Here is a 20067-nt window from a genome sequence, read left to right on the forward strand (position 1 = left end):
TTCAGAATAGAAAACTCCAGCAGAAGCCAGGGATCTAGAATTCCCTTCCTTACTGAGTTCTCCAATGTTACCCTAGAATAAACCTACTTCTCCTGTTCCCCGTTGCTGTTTTCTTTGGTCTGTGCTACAGGGAACCTGCTGGGACTTGTGTCTTGCCTTGATCAGGCTCACTGATGGAAACCTAGGCCAAAGAGGTGACTCTTCAGCAGTGTTAAGACCAGAAACGAGAAGCAAAAGGAGTCATAAGACAGCCAATTCACAAGAAGACAAATGGCTGCCAATCTTTCCACCTTCCTGGAAACACAAGCCTTCAGTGCATATGCAATTTTCCAGTCCAGCAACCCTCTAAGGAAATACAAAGAATCCTCTGTGGGTCAATTCAATAGGAAATGGACAGAGGAGCCAGCAGGTAGCAGCTGCTGGCCCAAGTAGCAGAGGTGTTCACAATAGCTCAACAATTCACAAGGCTCACCTGGAGCGTGACAGGTCAAAGAAGTCTCTAGCAGTGCACCCACAGCAGGCGACCCACAATAGTGCTCACCACCTAGCATAAACAAGGATTCTGGGAAGCATTTGTTACTGCTCCTGCGCCACCGGCCTTCCATCCTGCCCCTGGGGTGGGGGTGGGGAAACAAACCTTGATGAGACGCACACCTGTGGAGAGACACTATCAAGAGGATCCCTGAAGACCGAAGGCCATAAACTAGCTTTTCCAACCTCTGTCCTCTGACAAATCTCTCGTCACTTCCCTGAAGTGTCGCAAAACCAAGCCCTCCAGGGAATTCTGATTTTGTAATTCCAATCTCCTTCTTGGCCTCCTCTGCACGCACATCGGCAATACAGGAGGGGTCAGGTCGCACCCCTGCAGTCCAGCTCTTACAAGCGGAACTATAGACAAGAGAAAAAACTATCCAATTCACTTCCGGTTTGCAGCAAATGCAACTCTTTCTGATATGATCTTAGTTAATTTCACCTCCCACTGACCTTTAGTAGTTATACTAATAGTTAATTTTCACAGCACCTGGAAAACAAAGCAAAAAAAAAAAAATTCTAGCTCATGACACAGCCAACCTACCTGAACCTACCAAGAGGAGACATTATTCATCTCTACTCCACTGTACACATTTTAATGCAAAGCTACTCCAAAGCAAAATTTACCCAACCTGATCCAAAAACCTGTTTTTCTTACATTGCCCCATACTCATAGGTTTCTTCAGATCAAAACCTATGGCTCTCCTTGAATTTAAAGAGAGAGACACAACATGCACAAAGGATGGAGGCCAGGAGGCCTGAGTGGACCACATTACATAAAAATGTAAACAACCCTGCTGCCTGCCTTTGTGGGAGACCCCACTATAAGCAAAAACAAAGGAGTTTGTTATTAGACACCTAAATTACAGAGCTGTGCACACGAAGGAAAAAACTCCTAGAACCAGTCAGAACAGCCCTCAGGAATTTTACAGAGGAACAAGCATAGATCAAGTCAGTCACTCTGGCTCAGAAAATAAAGGGCACTAGGAATGGAATGAGTCCATGAGGACAGACTGGGGAGGCAGGCGCATCCCACTTTGCTGTGAGCTCGCTTGAGGTGCCCACAGTTCTGAACCAGCGCCAAATTATGAAAATACATGTGAAAGTTTCAGAAAAATCCACACATACACGATATGTTAACATAAGACACAATTTTTTTTAAGATGATGGTCTTTTTGCACCTATATTCACCACTCAACATTTAAAATTCTCTTCAACCAACTCACACATTAAGAATCAACCAAGAGGGGCGCCTGGGTGGCGCAGTCGGTTAAGCGTCCGACTTCAGCCAGGTCACGATCTCGCGGTCCGTGAGTTCGAGCCCCGCGTCAGGCTCTGGGCTGATGGCTCGGAGCCTGGAGCCTGCTTCCGATTCTGTGTCTCCCTCTCTCTCTGCCCCTCCCCCGTTCATGCTCTGTCTCTCTCTGTCCCAAAAATAAATAAATGTTGAAAAAAAAAATTAAAAAAAAAAAAAAAAAAAAAAGAATCAACCAAGAAAAGGGCACCTGCGTGGCTCAGTCAGTTAAGCTCCTGACAGTGGCTCAGGTCATGATCTTGCAGTTCGTGGGTTCAAGCCCTGCGTCGGGTTCTGTGCTGACAGCTCAGAGCCTGGAATCTGCTTCAGATTCTTTGTCTCCCTCTCCCTGCCCCTCTCCCACTCCTCTCTCAAAAATAAAAAAATGTTAAAAAAAGATTAAAAAAAAAAAAAAGAATCAACCAAGAAAAATAAATGTGCCAAAGGAAGGTGGAGGAATAGGGAAAAAAGATGTAAAAAACTATACAGACTACAGGCTCTGTCCCACAGCTTTCCAGGACTGTTTGTTGAAAATACTCACCATCTCCCCCAATCTTTGGCTACACTGGAACTGTCACACTTGTTCTTACCACAAAGGTTTACGGACTATCCCATTTCTCTGGAATAAACGCCTAGAAGTGAAACACCTAGGGTACTATGGTTATGTTTACATTTTCTAAGAAACTGCCAAAATATTTCCCAGGGTGCCTGTACCACTTTACATTCCCCCCAGCAACATATGAAACTATTTCTTCTCATCCACCATCATTCAGTATTTCCACTATTTTTTTTAGCTGTGCCAACAGGTGTGTACTGATAGCTAATTGGGTCCTAAGTTATCCTTTCCTAATGACCAGTGACACTGAACACACACGTGTGCCACATGTCTGTGTGTATATGCCTCAGGATGTTATATATGCAAGATCATGTCATTTGCAAATACAGTTAGTTTAATTTCTTTTCTAATTTCGATGTTTTTTATGTGTTTTTCTTCTAAAACTGTCTTGGCTAGACCTTCTAGTACAATGTTGAATTGCACTGGTGAGAATGAATCCTCATCTTATTTCTGAGCTCAGGAAGAGAACATTCAGTCTTTCACCATTAAATGTGACATTACATGGAAGTTTTTCATAAATGCCTTTATCAGGCCTCTATTCCTAGTTCGAGACGTTTTTAAAAAAATCATTAAAGAGTATTGTTTTTTGTGTCTTTTGAGATAACCTTGTGTTTATTTATCCTAATAAGGTTTATAAAGACTGAGTTTTCTTCATATTTTGAACCAACTTTGCATTACTTCTAAATGTTACTAGACCAGGTTTGCTAATATTTTGTTGAGGGCTACTGTATCTGTATTCATGAGGGATACTGCCCTGCAGTTTTCTTTTTTTATGACATCTTTGTCCAGCATTTGGTATTAGGGTAATGCTGGCCTCACAGGATGATTTGGAAGTGCTCCCTTCTTATTTTTTGGAAGAGTTCATGATAAATCTGTAAACATCTGGCAGAATTCACTAGTAAAGCCATCAGATAATGGGCTTTTATTAGTGGCAAGTTTTTTGTTTTGTTTTTAGTGGGATATTTTAAAATTATTAACTCAAACTCTTTCCTTGTTTCCTGCTATTCAGATTTTCTATTTCTTCTTTTTTTTGTGATTTCATTTTATTTTTTATTTTTTTAAATTTACATCCAAATTAGCATATATTGCAACAATGATTTCAGGAGTCGATTCCTTAGTGCCCCTTACCCATTTAGCCCATCTCCCCTCCCACAACCCCTCCCATAACCCTTTGTTCTCCATGAATCTTTTCTGTTTTGTCCCCCTCCCTGTTTTTATATTATTTTTGTTTCCCTTCCCTTATGTTCATTTGTTTTGTCTCTTAAAGTCCTCATATGAGTAAAGTCATATGATTTCTTTCTCTAATTTCACTTAGCATAATACCCTCCAGTTCCATCCACATAGTTGCAAATGGCAAGATTTCATTCTTTTTGATTGCCGAGTAATACACCACATCTTCTGTATCCATTGATGGACATTTGGGCTCTTTCCATACTTTGGCTATTGTTGATAGTGCTGCTATAAACATGGGGGGGTGTGTGTTCCTTGGAAACAGCATACCTGTATCCCTTGGATAAATGCCTAGTAGTGCAATTGCTGGGTTGTAGGATAGTTCTATTTTTAGTTTTTTGAGGAACCTCCATACTGTTTTCCAGAGTGGCTGCACCAGCTTGCATTCCCATCTATTTCTTCTTTAAGTCAGTTTTCTTAGTTTGTTTCAGGATCTGCCCATTCTATCTAAGTTAACTAATTTACTGGCGTAGTATTTACTATTCATAGTATATCCTTGCAATCATTTTTATTTCTGGAAGGTGGGTGGTATTGTCCCCACTTTCATTAATAATTCTAGTAATCTGAATCTTATTTGCTTGGTCATTCTAGCTAAAGGCTTGCCAAGTTTGTTGATCTTTTAAAAGAATCAACTTTTGGTTTTACTTTGTTGTTTTCCTATTCTCTATTCATTTGTTTCCACTCTAGTTTCATAATTTTCTTCCTTCTGTTTGCCTTGGGTTTATTTCACTCTTCTTGTTCTAGTTTCTTCAAGTTGAAGAATAGTTACCTCCTTAATAGTTGAGGTTATTGACTTGATATCTTCCTCTTCTTTTTGTTATTTATTTGCTTTTGAGGGTGAGAGAGAGAGCACAGATGGAGGAGGGACAGAGAGAGAGGGGGAGACACAGAATCTGAAGCAGGCTCCAGGCTCTGAGCTGTCAGTGCAAAGCCTAATGTGGGGCTCGAACTCATGAACTATGAGATCATGACCTGAGCCACCAACTAAGCCACCCAGGTGCCCCTCTTCCTCTTTTCTTAATATAAGCATTGACAGCTATAAATTTCCCTCCAAAAACTACTTTAGCTGCATCCTGTAAGTTTTCATATTTGTGATTTTGTTTTCATTCACCTCAAAGTATTTTCTCATTTCTCTTATGCTTTCTTCTTTGATAACTGGGTTTTTAGGGGTTGTTATTGAGGTTTCCTTATATTCTTTCAATAGGAGTCTTTGTCTGATATGCTCTTTGGAAATATTTTCTCCCACTCTGTAGCTTGTCTACTTTTTTATTCTTTCTACAAACTTTTTGACATAGCCAAAGTTTCTAATTTAGATGAAGTCTAATTTATCCATTTTTCTTCTTTTATGGATCATGCTTTATTTGCCATGTATAAGAATTCTTTACCCTGCTGTGCTTCTGAAAATTTTCTCTGATGTTTTCTTCTAGCATTTTTTATAGTTTTACATTTAAATCTATGATCCATTTGAGTTACTTTTTTTATATGCTGTGAAGCTTAGGCCTAGGTTGTTCTCTCCCGACCACCCCATAGATATCCAATTGTTCCCACAGCAACTGTTGAAAAGACTACCCTTCCTCCACTGAACTGTCCTGACACATTTTAGTCTGTTCAAACTACTACAACAAAAATATCATGTACTGGGTGGCTTAAACAACATATATATATTTATTTCTCACAGCTCCAGAGGCTGGGAAATCGAAGATCAAGGCACTAGCAGACTACATTTCTGGGGAAGGCCCACTTCCTGGTTCACAGATGGCTATCTTCTGCGTCCCTACAGGACAGAGAGTAAGAGGTAAGAGCTCTCTGGGGTCTCTTTTATGAGGGCAATGATCCCATTTTTTTTTTTTTAATTTTAAACGTTTATTTATTTTTGAGAGGGAGATAGAGTGGGAGCAGGAGGGAGGCAGAGAGAGAGGGAGACACAAAATCCGAAGCAGGCTCCAGGCTCTAAGCTGTCAGCACAGAGTTGGACGCAGAGCTCGAAACCACAAACCGCGAGATCATGACCTGAGTTGAAGTCAGATGCTTAACCGACAGAGCCACCCAGGCGCCCCAGCACTGACTCCATTCTTGAGGGCTTCACCCTATAACCTAATCACCTCCCAAAGTCCCCCACCTTCCTAGTATCATCACACCGGGATTAGGATTTTAAAATGTAAATTTGGGGGAGTCACAAACATTCAAAAAGCAGTTGGCTGTACTTGTGTGGGTGCATTTCTAGGTTTCCTAGGTCCAGTGATCTATGTGTCTATCCCTCTACCAATACTACTCATGATTACCGAAACTATAAAAAAGTTTTGAAATGGGTATTCTGATTCCTCCCATTCAAAACTGTTTGATCTAGAGTCCTTTTTGTAGATTCCTTGGGATTTTCGACGTGGATTATCATGTCATCTGCAAATAGGGTTGCATTTATTTCTTCCTTTCCATAATTTCTTCCAACAGTTTTCTGTACTACTCCATCTCCTCTCCTTTTGGGACTTCAATAACATGAAAAGCTAAACCTTTTGTTATCGTCCCATAATTCCCTGAAGCTCTGTTCACTTCTCTTCAGTTTAATAATTCCTATTGGGTCAGACCAGATAATTTTCACTGTTCTATCTTCAAGTTAACTCACTCTTCTTTTCTCTCCACCCTGTTACTGAGTCCCTTTAAGGAATTTTTAATTTAGTTTTAGTTATAAATTTTACAATTTTATTTTTAATTTTTTTTTAACGTTTATTTATTTTTGAGACAGAGAGAGAGAGAGAGAGCATGAACAGGGGAGGATCAGAGAAAGAGGGAGACACAAAATCTGAAACAGGCTCCAGGCTCTGAGCTGTCAGCCCAGAGCCCGACGCGGGGCTCAAACCCATGGACTGCGAGATCATGACCTGAGCTGAAGTCAGACGCTTAACCAACTGAGCCACCCAGGCGCCCCTATAATTTTAAATTTAAATGTCTAATTTCCCATTTGTTTCCAGGGTGTTCACCCCTACTTCTTGAAGTTTTAATTATATTTTAATTATGCTTTTTGCCTTAAATTCTTTGATAATCCCAACATCTATAACATGTCATAGTTACCACCTGTTGACTGTCCCTTCTCCTTAGGAGACAGTAAGATTTTCCCAACTCTTCATATACGGGACAATTTTGAATTTCTGGATATTATGCTATGTTACTCTGGATCTTGTTTAGGTGCAATGGAAAACAGTGGATTTTTGTTTCTTTGAACAGTAACTACATTGATTAGGTCCAACCCACAAGTTCCTATCCATCTTTTGTGGGCTGTGTTGTGATGTCAGTTTAGTTTTCACAGCCCCTGTGATACTACTGTGATCTGTCCCAGGTATACCATGCAGTGGCCAGCACACTTCACCGCTGAATCCTCAAAGCTCTTGGTATGCTGTTCAGGGGTCAGATGCATGCATGCTATTTCAAAGGAGAGCCCAGGAGTTCATACACAATACTGTGGGTTCACTTTGTTGAGTTCCTTCCTCTCTGCAATCTTCCTAACACTTTTCAGCTTTCAGGGGCCCCTTTCCTGGTCTTCTGGCTAAAAAGGAAAGGCTTTAGCTTCTCTGCTGAGTACCTCCCACTACTGTGATTGTCCCTAGGGTAAAGTGGTGAGAGGATAGAGAAAACAAAACCAGTGAATGTCACCATGCTCTTGGGACCATAATCCCTAAAAATAAAAGGACTCCTTTCCCATCTGGCTGCCAATGTCACTGCTGCCTCCACTGCTATAGACTTTCATGGGGGCCAGGGCAGGAGAAAATGGGGGAGGGAGGCATGTGAACAACAACAACAAAAAGATCTTCATCCACCTCTACTCTCTGACCCATAGGAATCCCCTTTCCTGCTCTTGAGACTAGAAAGAGAGGGATTCTCTTGGACCTTATTCTGTATGCACCCAGTTCCAGATTTTCCTCTACCTTTGAGTCCAGGCTGGAAGGTATGCTCAGTGTTTATTTATTTTTTGACAGAGGGAGAGAGCGTGCACACGGGAGAGAGGCATAGAGAGAGGAGGACAGAGGATCCCAAGCAGGCTCTGCACTGACAGCAGAGAGCCGGATGCGGGGCTCAAACCCATAAATGGTGAGATCACAACCTGAACCTGAGCTTAAGTCAGATGCTTAACCAACTGAGCCACTCAAGTGCCCCAAGACTGAAAGGTATTCTTTAGAAACAAAAAACAAAAAGTTTCCTTCCCCAAACCACCTGCTACCATTATCTTCCAGGATACTCAACTGATGCATGCAATCTGTCCAGAGATTTTAATTGTATTCAATCAGAGAGAAAGGATAGAATGTGCTTACTACATCTTGACCAGAATCAGAAACCTTTTTTTTTTTTTTTTTAAGTAGGCTCTACACCCAGCGTAGAGCCCAACATGGGGCTTGAACGCACTATCCTAAGATCAAGACCTGAGCTGAGATCAAGAGTCAGACCCTTAACTGACTGAGCTACCCAGGCACCCCTGAACCCTTTCACTTTTTAATGTAAATATCTTCATAAATTCCTATATTCTTTGCCATTAAAGAAACTTAATGGTTACACTATACTTGTTGGCATCTTTCTGTCAATCATATTCCATTGTGAGAAGTATGTAGTGTCTTACTGTGTTTAACAAGTTTTCTATACAGGGCATGTATTCTTTTTACATGAATCTTTTTACAATCTCACAGAATCTTTTTACAATCTGAAATAATGAAATAAAGGTTATAGGCAAAAAATACACATCAGAAGAATGGAAGAAAATGTTAGTACTGGTTGCTGGTCTTCATGTGATATGAGTATGTGGAGAGACATTTTAAGTCAACTTTCTGTACTTTTACATTTTTTATGATGAGTACTGCCTTTTTATCTTAAACTTTTTAAATTTAGCATAAATATTACAGAAAAGTATACAAATTATAAGCATACAGCTCCATGAAAGTAAACATAGTCATTTAACCTAAATGCCACTCACATCAAGGAGTATTACCCAAAAGTTCCCCATTACCAGCCACAATTGTGACTGCTTTTCTTTTTTTTTTATTTTCTTTTTGTAACGTTTATTGATTTTTGAGAGAGAGCGAGAGCGAGAGAGAGAGAGAGCACACACGAACAGGGGAGGGGCAGAGAGAGAATGAGACACAGAATCTGAAGCAGGCTCCAGGCTCTGAGATGTCAGCACAGAGCTCGATGCGGGGTTTGAATTCACAAACTGTGAGATCATGACCTGAGCCAAAGTTGGACACCTAACCGACTGAGCCACCCAGGCGCCCCAATAGTGATTGCTTTTCAGTTACAAAAGTAGTACATATACATTTATACAAATAGTACTGGAACACACATATATTTTTAATGTTTATTTATTTTTGAGAGAAACAGAGTACAAGCGGGGAGGTGGGGGTGGGGTGGGGCAGGGAGACAGAATCCAAAGTAGGCTCCAGGTTCTGAGTTGTCAGCACAGAGCTTGACACGGGGCTCAAACCCATGAACCATGAGATCATGACCTGAGCCAAAGTCGGACACTTAACTGACTGAGTCACCCAGGTGCCCTTACTGGAACATATTTCTGATTTTAGCTATTGTGATGCTTATCTCTTCATATGTTGTAAATGTTTATATTTACTTCTTAAACTGTTACAAAAATTTCTAGTACATTTTGTATAGGTTGATTCTAGAACTTGACAACCATTTACAAAGCATTTGGAATATCATGCACTGGGAAAGCCTCAGAATCCCCAGCAGACTGACAGAAGAAAGTATTTCTCTCCCAAGGCCAGTCAGTAAAGACTGGAGAAGGTGACTGCTTCTTCAAATGCGAAGACAGCAACACAAGACACCCAAGAACAGTTTCCCAGTAACTGCCCCAAAGAAATAGAGATTTGCAATCTGCCTAATAAAGAATTCAGCTTAGTAAGCCACAGGGAAACACAGAAAGACAATTCAGTGAAATCAGGAAACAATGCGCAGACAAAACCAGAAGTTTAACAGAGAGACAGAAATTATAAAAAAGATCCAAACAGAAATCCTGGAAGTGAAGAATGCAACGAATGAAATGAAACATGCAGTGAAGAATACCATCAGCAGATGCGATCAAAGCAGAAGAAAAGAATCTGTGAATTTATAGGTCACTTGAAATTATCCAGTCAGAGTAGAGCAAAAAGAGAGAGAGAGAAAGAGAAAAGAAAGCCCGTGTGAATTATAAGACACCATCAAGAGAAACTATCTGAGCCCTGTTGGTATCCTAGAAGGAAAACAGAAGGAGAAAGGGATAAAAAGCTTATTTAAAAAAATAATGGCGGGGGGGCACCTGGGTGGCTCAGTTGGTTAAGCATCTAACTTCAGCTCAGGTCATGATATTGCAGTTTATGGGTTTGAGCCCTACATTAGGCTCTGTACTGACAGCTCAGAGCCTGGAGCCTGCTTCAGATTCTGTCTCTGCCTCTCTTCTCTGCCCCTTCCCCACTTGCAATCTCTCTCTTCTTCTCTCAAAAATAAACAAAAACATCTTTTAAAAATATTTTTTAAAAAAACACCTACAGTAAAAAAAAAAAAAACAAACAAACAAACCCTACAGTAATCTACAGTAATAATCATAAAGATACTCACTGGACTTGAAAAAAATGGAGGACATCAGTGAAACCATTAACATAGAGATAAGGAATAACACAGCAAAGATTAAAAGGCTCAATAAACAAAATGAGAAACACACCTGATAGAATGAATAGCAGGCTGGAAGAAGCAGAGAAACGAATTCATGACCTAGAAGACAGAGCAATGGAAAGTAATCAAGCTGAACAAAAGAGAAAAGAATTATGCAAAATGAGAATAGACTTAGGGAACTCTGTGACTCCCTCAAACATAACAGTATTATAGAAGTACCACAAGAAGAAGAAAGAGAAAGGGGGCAAAGAATCTATATGAAAAAATAATAGCTGAAAACTTCCCTAAACGGGGCAAGGAAACAAACATCCAGATCCAGGAAGCACAGAACCCCCAACAAAATCAGAAAAGCAGATCCACCCCAAGACATTTAATTTGTATTTAAATTTATTAAAATTTAATTGTAATTAAAATGGCAAAATATAGTGGTAAATAAAAAAGTATTAAAAGCTGGGGTGCCTGGGTGGCTCAGTCGGTTAAGCATCTGACTCCGGCTCAGGTCATGATCTTGTGGTCTGTGAGTTTGAGCCCTGCGTCAGGCTCTGTGCTGACAGCTCAGAGCCTGGAGCCTGTTTCAGATTCTGTGTCTCCCTCTCTCTCTGACCCTCCCCCGTTCATGCTCTGTCTCTCCCTGTCTCAAAAATAAATAAACGTTAAAAAAAAAAAAATTAAAAAAAAAAGTATTAAAAGCAACAATACAAAAGAAGACAGTTACATACAAAGGAAATACCATAAGGCTATCAGTGAATTTTTCAGCAGAAACTTTCTAAGCCAGAAAGGAGTGGCATGAATCAATATTCAAAGTGCTAATTGGTAAAAACCTTCAGCCAAGAATACTCTGTCCAGCAAGGCTATCATTCAGAATATGAGAGAGAAAGAATTTCCCAGACAAACAAAAACTAAAGGAGTTCATGACCATTAACCAGCCCTGCAAGAAATACTAAGGGGGACTTTTGGAGGAGGCACCTGGATGGCTCAGTTGGTTGAGTTCTGACTCTTGATCCTAGCTCAGGTCTTGATCTCAGGGTTGTGAGTTCAAGTTCCATGTTGGGCTCCATGCCCAGAGTGGAACCTACTTAAAGGGGACTTTTCTGAGTGAAAGGAAAGATGAAAAATGACAGTATGAAGATAGGAAACACAAAAGCATTAAAAATAAGTATTTCCAGGGGTGCCTGGGTGGCTCAGTTGGTTAAGCGTCTGACCTCAGCTCAGGTCATGATCTCACAGTCTGTGAGTTTGAGCCCTGCGTCAGGGTCTGTGCTGACAGCTCAGAGCCTGGAGCCTGCTTCGGATTCTGTGTCGCCCTCTCTCTCTGCCCCTCCCCTGCTCATGCTCTGTCTCTCTCTGTCTCAAAAATAAATAAAAACATTTAAAAAAAATTTTTTAATAAATAAATAAATAAATATTTCCAGGGGCACCTGGGTGGCTCTGTCAGTTGGGCTTCTGACTTTGGCTCAAGTCATGACCTTGCAGTTCATGGGTTCAAGCCCCACATTGGGCTCTGCGCTGACAGCTCAGAACTGGAGCCTGCTTCAGATTCTGTGTCTCCTTCTCTCTCTGCTCCTCCCCCACTCACTCTCACTCTCTCTCTCACTCTCAAAAATAAACATGAAAAAAATTTTAAATAAATATTGCTGAGCATGTCTGGGTAGCTCAGTCAGTTAAGCATTCAACTCTTGGTTTCAGCTCTTGATCTTGCAGTTTGTGAGTTCAAGGCCTGCGTCAGGCTTCATGTTGACAGTGCAGAGCCTGCTTGGGCTTCTCTCTCCCTCTCTGCCCCTCCCGTTTGTGTGCATGTTCTCTCTCTTAAAATAAATAAACTTTAAAAAATAAATAGTATTTCTGTAAAAAATCAGTCAAGGAACACAAAATGATGTAAAATATGACATCTTACACCTAAGACATGGGGAAAAGTAAAGAATGGACTCAAATTTAAACAACCATCAACTTAATATTAAGCTGCTACATGCAGAATATATTAATAGAAACTTAATGGTAACCACAAATCAAAAACCACTAATAAATATGTAAAGAATATAAAGAAAGAAATCCAAATATAGCACTAAAGAAAACCAGCATAAAGAAGATCCACATGAAAGACAGAAAGGATCGGGGAAAATCTTCACAAACAACCACAAAACAAGTAATAAAATGGCAAAAATATGTGTCTATCAATAATTACTTTAAATGCAAATGAACTAAACACTCTACTGAAAAGACATGGTGACAGAACAGATTAAAAAAAAAAAAGACCCATCTATATGCTGCCTAAAAGAGACTCATTTTAGACCTAAAGACACCTGCAGACCGGAAAGTGAGGAGATGGAGAAACATTTGTCACGCAACAGCTGTCAAAAGAAAGCCGGAGTAGCAATACTTACATCAGACAAAATAGACATAAAAACAAAGACTGTAATAAGAGACAAGAGAACTACATAACGATAAAGAGGAAAATCCAACAAGAAAATATAACAATTATAAATACTTATGCACCCAACATGGCAACATCCAAATACGTGAAACAGTTAACAAACATAAAAGAACAAACCAATAATAATATAGTAATAGTAGGAGACTTTAGCACCCCTCTTACATAATGGACAGATCATCTAAACAGAAAATCAACAAGCAAACAATGGCTTTGAATGACACACTGGGCCAGGTAGATCTAACATATCTATTCAGAACATTCCATCCTAAAGCAGCAGACTACACATTCTTTTCAAGTGCATATGGAATATTCTCCAGAGAAGATCACATATTAGGCCACAAAACAAGCCTCAACAGATTCAAAAATACGGAAGTTATACCATGCATCTTTTCTGATCACAACACTATGAAACAAGAAGTCAACCACAAGAAAAAATCTGGAAAGACCACAAATATATAGAGTTTAAATAACATGCAACTAGGGGTGCCTGGGTGGCTCAGTCAGTTAAGCAACCGACACTTGATCTCAGTTCAGGTCTTAAATTCGGGATCATGAGTTCATGCCCCACACTGGACTCCATGCTGGGCATGAAGTCTACTTAAAAAAAAAAAAAAATGCAACTAAACAATGAATGAGGGGTGCCTGGCTGGTTCAGCCAATGGAGCATGTGACTCTTGATCTCTGGGTTGTAAGTTTGAGCCCCATGTTCAATATAGAGATTATCTAAAAATTTAAAAATCTTTAAAAAAAATCAATGAGTCAACCAGAAAACAAAAGAAGAAATTATAAAGTACATGGAGAGGCACCTGGGTGGCTCGGCTGAGGGTCCAACTTTGGCTCAGGTCATATCTCACAGTTGGTGAGTTTGAGTCCCATGTCAGGCTCACTGTTGTCAGTACAGAGCCTACTTTAAGATCCTCTGTCCCCCTCTCTCTGCCACTCCCCTGCCCATGCTCTCACTCTCAAAAAATAAAAAAGTAAAGATTAAAAGTACATGGAAACAAATGCAAATGAAAACACAATGGTTCAAAACCTTTGGGATGTATCAAGAGCTGTTGTAAGAGGGAAATTTACAGTAATACAGGTCTACCTCAGGAAGCAAGAAAAATCTCAAATAAATAACCTAACTTTACAGCTAATGGAGCTAGAAAAAGAACAACAAAACCTAAAACCAGCAGAAGAAAGGAAATGATAAAGATTAGAGCAGAAATAAATCATACAGGGGTGCCTGGATGGCTTAGTTGGTTAAGTGGCCAACTTTAGCTCAGGTCATGATCTTGCAGTTCATGAGTTTGAGCCCTGCATTGGGCTTCTGTGTTACAGCTCAGAACTTATAGCCTGCTTCGGATTCTGTGTCACCCTCTCTTTCTGCCCCTTCCCCGCTCACACTCTGTTTCTCTCTCAAAAATAAACAAACATTAAAAAAAACTTTTTTAATTAAAAAAAAGAGGAATAAAGGATACAGAAATTTAAAAAACAATAGATCAATGAAACCAGGAACTGGTTCTCTGGGGGGGGGGGGGGGGGGGGAATCAATAAAACTGATAAACTTCTAGCCAGACTTATCAAGGGAAAAAAAAGGACCCAAATACATAAAATCACAAATGAGACAGGAGAATAACAAATACCACAGAAAAGAGAATATTATGAAAAATTACATAACAACAAATCAGACAAGCTAGAAAAAATGGGTAAATTATTAGAAACATAGAACCTACCAAAACTGAAATGGGAAGAAAAAGAATATTTGAACTAATTACCAGCAAAGAAATTGAATAGTAATCCAAAAACTCATAAAAAAAAAATCTAGGCCCAGATTGCCTCACAGGTGAATTCTACCAAACACTGAAAGAAGAGTTAATACCTATTCTTCTCAAACTATTCCAAAAAACAGAAGAGGGAAGAAAAACTTGCAAACTTATTCCACGAGGCCAGCATTACCCTGATATCAAAACCAGATAAAGACACCACAAAAAAAAAGTAGAACTACAGGCCAATATCCCTGACGAACACTGATGCAAAAATCCTCAACAAAATAATAACAAACCAAATCCAAAAATACATTTAAAAAATCATTCAAGAGCATCTGGGTGGCTCAGTTGGTTAAGTGTCCAACTCTTGGTTTCGGCTCAGGTCATGATCTTGTGGTTTCATGAGTCCAAACCCCACACCAGGCTCTGCACTGGCAGCATGGAGTCTACTTGGGATTCTCTCTCCCTACCTCTCTCTGCTCCTTCCCAACTCGCACTCTCTCTCAAAATAAATAAACAAACTTAAAAGAAAAAAAATCATTCATCACGATCAAGTGGAATTTATTCCTGAGTTGCAAGGGTGGTCCAATATTCCCAAATCAATCAATGTAATATATCACATCAATAACAGAAAGAAGTAAGAACCATAAGATCACTTCAATCGATGCAGGAAAAGCATCTGACAAGGTACAACATCCATTCAAGATAAAATCCCTCAACAAAGTAGGTTTAGAGGGAACATACCTCAACATAAAAACATGTTGTTTTTATGAGGCCATGTGTGAAAAACTCACAGCTAATATCATTCTCAATGGGGAAAAACTGACAGCCTTTCCCCTAAGGTCAGGAACAACACAAGGATGTCCACTCTCACTATTTTTATTAAACATAGTACTGAAATTCCTAGTCACAGCAATCAGACAGCAAAAAGAAATAAAAAGCATCCAAATCAGCAAGGAAGAAGTCAAACTTTTACCAGTTGCAGATAACATGATACTATATGCAGAAAACCCAAAAGACTCCACCCCAGAACTGCTAGAACTCATAAATGAATTCAGTAGAGCTGCAGAATACAAATTCAATATACAGAAATCTGTTGCATTTCTATACATCAGTAATGAAGTAGCAGAAAAAGAAATTAAGAAAATCCCATTTATCAGACTTCAAACTGTATTACAAAGCTATAATCATCAAGACAGTATGGCACTGGCACACAACCAGACACTCAGATCAATGGAACAGACTAGAGAACCCAGAGATGGACCCACAAATATATGGCCAACTAATCTTTGACAAAGCAGGAAAGCATATCCAATGGAATAAAGACAGTCTCTTCAGCAAATGGTGCTGGGAAAACTCGACAGTGACATGCAGAAAAATGAACTTGGACCACTTTCTTACACCATGAGAAAAATAAACTCAAAATGGATGAAAGACCTAAATGTAAGACAGGAAGCCATCAAAATCCTCGAGGAGAAAGCAGGCAAAAACCTCTTTGACCTTGGCCACAGCAACTTCTTATTCAACACGTCTCCAGAGGCAAGGGAAACAAAAGCAAAAATGAACTATTGGGACCTCATCAAAATAAAAAGCTTCTGCACAGCTTAGGAAACAATCAGCAAAACTAAAAGGCAACCGACAGAACGGGAGAAGATATTTGCAAAGGACATATCAGATAAAGGGTTAGTATCCAAAATCTATAAAGAACTTACCAACTCTACACCCAAAAAACAGAATGAAGAAATGGGCAAAAGACATGAATAGACACTTCTCCAAAGAAGACATCCAGATGGCCAACTGACACATGAAAAAATGCTCCACATCACTCATCATCAGGGAAATACAAATCAAAAGCACAATGAGATACCGCCTCACACCTGTCAGAATGGCTAACATTAACAACTCAGGCAACAACAGATGTTGGCAAGGATGTGGAGAGAAAGGATCTCTTTTGCACTGCTGGTGGGAATGCAAACTGGTGCAGCCACCCTAGAAAACAGTATGGAGGCTCCTCAAAAAACTAAAAATAGAACTACCCTATGACCCAGCAATTGCACTACTAGGCATTTATCCAAGGGATACAAGTGTGCTATTTCAAAGGGGCACATGCACCCCATGTTTATAGCAGCACTATCGACAATAGCCAAAGTATGGAAAGAGCCCAAATGCCCACTGATGGGTAAGTGCATAAAGAAGATGTGGCATATATATACAATGGAGTATTGCTTAGCAATCAAAAAGAATGAAATCTTGCCATTTACAACTATGTGGATGGAACTAGAGGGTATTATGCTAAGCGAATCAGAGAAAGACAAATATCATACGACCTCACTCATGAGGACTTTAAGATACAAAACAGATAAACATAAGGGAAGGGAAGCAAAAAATAATATAATAACAGGGAGGGGGACAAAAACATAAGAGACTCTTAAATATGGAGAACAAACAGAGGGTTACTGGAGGGGTTGTGGGAGGGGGGATGGGCTAAATGGGTAAGGGGCATTAAGAAATCTACTCCTGAAATCATTGTTCCACTATATGCTAACTAATTTGGATGTAGTTTAAAAAATAAATTAAATTTAAAAAATAATCCCATTTACAACTGCACCCCAAATAAGAAGATACCTAGGAATAAACCTAATCAAAGAGGTGAAAAACCTATCACTCTGAAAACTGTAACCACCAATGAAGGAAATCCAAAATGACACAAAGAAATGAAAAAAAATTCCATGCTCATAGACTGGAAAAACAAATATTGTTAAAATGTCTATACTACCCAAAGCAATCTACACATTTAATGTACTCTCTATCAAAATACCAACAGAAATTTTCACAAAACTGGAACAAGCAATCCTAAAATTTGTATGGAACCACAAAAGACCCTGAATAGCCAAAGCAATCTTGAAAAAGAAAAGCAAAGCTGGAGGCATCATAATTCCAGACTTAAAGTTACATTACAAAGCTGTAGTAATCACAAAGTACTGGCACAAAAATAGGCACATAGATCAATGGAACAAAATAAAAAATCTAGAAATAAACCCGTAAGTATATTGTCAATTAATCTTTGACAAAGCAGGAAAGAATATGCAATGGGAAAAAAGTCTCTTCAACAAATGGTGTTGGGAAAACTGGATAGCAACATGTGGAAGAATGAAACTGGACCATTTTCTTCCACCACACACAAAAATAAATTCAAAATGGATGAAAAGCCTACATGTGAGGTCTGAAACCATAAAAATCATACAAAAGAGGGGTGCCTGGGTGGCTCAGCTGGTTAAGCATCTGACTTTGGCTTAGGTCATGATCTTGCAGTCTGTGAGTTCGAGTCCCACATCAGGCTCTGGGCTGACAGCTCAGAGCCTGGAGCCTGCTTCAGATTCTGTGCCTCCCTCTCTTTCTGCCCCTCCCCCACTCATGCTGTCTCAAAAATAAATGAACATTAATTTTTTTTTAATCCTACAAAAGACCACAGGCAGTAATTAATCTGATATCAGCTTTAGCAGCTTTTTTTTTTTTTTTTTTTTTTTTTTTTTTTAAAGATATGTCCCCTAGGGCAAGGGAAGCAAAAGCAAAACTAAACTATTGGGACAACATCAAAATAAAAAGCTTCTGCATAGCAAAGGAAACAATCAACAAAACTAAAAGGCAACCTACAGGATGAGAGAAGACATTTGCAAATGACCTATCTGCTAAAGGGTTAGTATCCAAAATATATTAAGAACTTATAAAAACCCAACACCCAAAAAACTAACCCAATTTAAAAATGGGCAGAAGACATGAAGCGACACTTCTCCAAAGACGACATTCAGATGGCCAACAGACCAACAGGCCAACATAAAAAAAATGCTCATTGTCACTTATCAGGGAAATGCAAATCAAAACTACAATGAGATATCATCTCACACCTGTCAGAATGGCTAAAATCAAAAACACAAGAAACAACAGATTTTGGCAAGGATATGGAGAAAAAGAAACCCTCTTGCAGTGTTGGTGGGAATGCAAGCTGGTGCAGCCACTGTGGAAAAGAGTATGGAGGTTCCTCAAAAAATTAAAAATAGAACTACCCTACAATCCAGCAATTGCACTACTGTGTATTTACTCAACAAATACAAAAACACGAATTCAAAGAGATATATGCACCCCTATGTTTACAGCAGCATTATTTAGAATAGCCAAGATATGGAAGTAGCTAAGTGCCCATCGACAGATGAACACATAAAGATGTGGTATATATACACAATGGAATATTCAGCCATAAAAAAAAAAAAGAATGAAATCTTACCATTTGCAATAACATGGACAGAGCCAGAGAGTATAATGCTAAGTGAAGTAAGTCAGAGAACCATATGATTTCACTCATATGTGGAATTTAAGAAACAAAACAAACTAGCAAAAGGGAAAAAGAGACAAACCAAGAAACAGACTCTTAACTATAGAGAGGAGGGATGAGGAGAAGAGTGAAATAAGTAATGGGGATTAAGAAGTGCACTTGTGATGAGTACTGGGTGATTCAGATAAAGATTTAGGACAAACAAACAAAAAACCACAAAGTATCGTAAGGAAAAACTGCCAACCAAGAATATCCAACAAAGGTGTCTTTCAGAAATGAAGGAAAGGGGTACCTGGGTGGCTCAGTTGGTTAAGCGTCTGACTTCAGCTCACGTCATGGATCTCACTGTCCGTGAATTCGAGTCCTACATCCAGTTCTGTGCTGACAGCTCAGAGGCTGGAGCCTGCTTCAGATTCTGTGCCTCCCTCTCTCTCTGCCCCTCCCCAACTCTCACTCTGTCTCTATCACAAAAGTAAATAAAAATTTAAAAATTAAAAAAAAAAAAAAAAAGCGGGCGCCTAGGTGGCGCAGTCGGTTAAGCGTCCGACTTCAGCCAGGTCACGATCTCGCGGTCCGGGAGTTCGAGCCCCGCGTCAGGCTCTGGGCTGATGGCTCGGAGCCTGGAGCCTGTTTCCGATTCTGTGTCTCCCTCTCTCTCTGCCCCTCCCCCGTTCATGCTCTGTCTCGCTCTGTCCCAAAAATAAATAAACGTTGAAAAAAAAAATTAAAAAAAAAAAAAGCAATGAAGGAGAGATAAAGATTTTCATGGATAAACAAAAGTTCAGAGAATTCATCACCATTAGACCTCACTTACAAGCAATGCTCAAAGCAGTTCTTCAGCCAATATGAAAGGATACTAACCAGGAAAAGGAAAACATACCCTGGGTAAAGGCAAGTATACCATCAAATTCAGAATATGGTGGTTTGCTAATCACTTAACTCTAATATAAAAGTTAAGGGGCGCCTGGGTGGCTCAGTCGGTTAGTCTTCCAACTTCAGCTCAGGTCATGATCTCACAGCTCTTGAGTTCGAGCCTCGTGTCAGGCTCTGTGCTGACAGCCTGCTTCAGATTCTGTCTCCCTCTCTTTCTGCCCCTCCCCCATCTGCACTCTGTCTCTCTCTCAAAAATAAACATTAAAAAAATTGTTTTAAGTTAAAAGACAAAACTATTAGTAACTGTAGCTCTAATAATTTGCTAACAGATTTTAAAAAAACATACAAATGGCCAACAGGTACATGGAAAGG

At 39.6% G+C, this 20067-nt stretch overlaps 1 protein-coding gene across 4 annotated transcripts in view; it reads right to left on the bottom strand.

The window, feature by feature from the left end:
* The window catches only part of SCAP (SREBF chaperone), a 73188-nt gene that overhangs the window by 38269 nt on the left and 14852 nt on the right, over positions 1 to 20067 (bottom strand). Inside the window, exon 1 of one of the 4 annotated variants that reach the window (XM_047839433.1) lies at positions 473 to 493. The exons of the other annotated variants lie outside the window; for them this stretch is intronic. The gene's annotated coding sequence lies outside the window, so the exon portion shown is untranslated. Of the gene's footprint in view, positions 1 to 472; positions 494 to 20067 lie in introns of those variants that run through there. 4 annotated transcript variants of the gene reach the window in all.

Source organism: Prionailurus viverrinus, chromosome A2 (assembly GCF_022837055.1).
Source record: "Prionailurus viverrinus isolate Anna chromosome A2, UM_Priviv_1.0, whole genome shotgun sequence".
Lineage (NCBI taxonomy): Eukaryota > Metazoa > Chordata > Mammalia > Carnivora > Felidae > Prionailurus > Prionailurus viverrinus.